Here is a 671-nt window from a genome sequence, read left to right as displayed (position 1 = left end):
TGGTTAGTTGTCAGATGGGCGGGTGAGAGAGATCATGTGTTTAGTTGAATTCTTCTCAACTTTTGTTCATTGTTATGATGTTATATGATAACGTTAATATTTGCCTTCAGTGTGGTATAATATTAGTCAAAGAATGGTCTTGAATGCAAAAGCAGAGCCTTTTGTATTTTATATTACAGTGTTGTATTGTGTTTTTATGTTATATAGACTGATATTATTGACAGTTTATGCTTATATACTGATATTATGTGTGTATGTGCCTTCTTCACCAGGATGTTTGTCATATACACTGCCACAAGTAAAAGGAGCCCAGCCCTGTGTTTCAATTATGTTCTCATAACAAGATATGATTGGAGCCCTTAAAGTGTTCCATTGCACTGCCTCAAGAACTTACCTTCAGCTTTTGCTTTTGTTTTTAAAGAGTTTACAAGATTCTTGCAAGCTTGGTTTGTTTTCTGACCATTGCAACTCAATATATAATTAATAAATAATCCAAAAGAAAGGTTAAGGTCAATGTTTATGTGGCCAAACCACAGCAAAATATCATACTCTGTAGATGAGATACTGCAGTTTACTCTGCTGCCTCCAAGAGGCTGTAAGTGATAGTTTTCCCCCATCGATATTTGGGTAAATACTTACTAGAGATACTGTTCAAAATAAAATAATAAAAT

Source organism: Sinocyclocheilus grahami, unplaced genomic scaffold (assembly GCF_001515645.1).
Source record: "Sinocyclocheilus grahami isolate Dianchi unplaced genomic scaffold, SAMN03320097.WGS_v1.1 scaffold2929.1, whole genome shotgun sequence".
Lineage (NCBI taxonomy): Eukaryota > Metazoa > Chordata > Actinopteri > Cypriniformes > Cyprinidae > Sinocyclocheilus > Sinocyclocheilus grahami.
Note: the sequence above shows the minus strand (reverse complement) of the source record.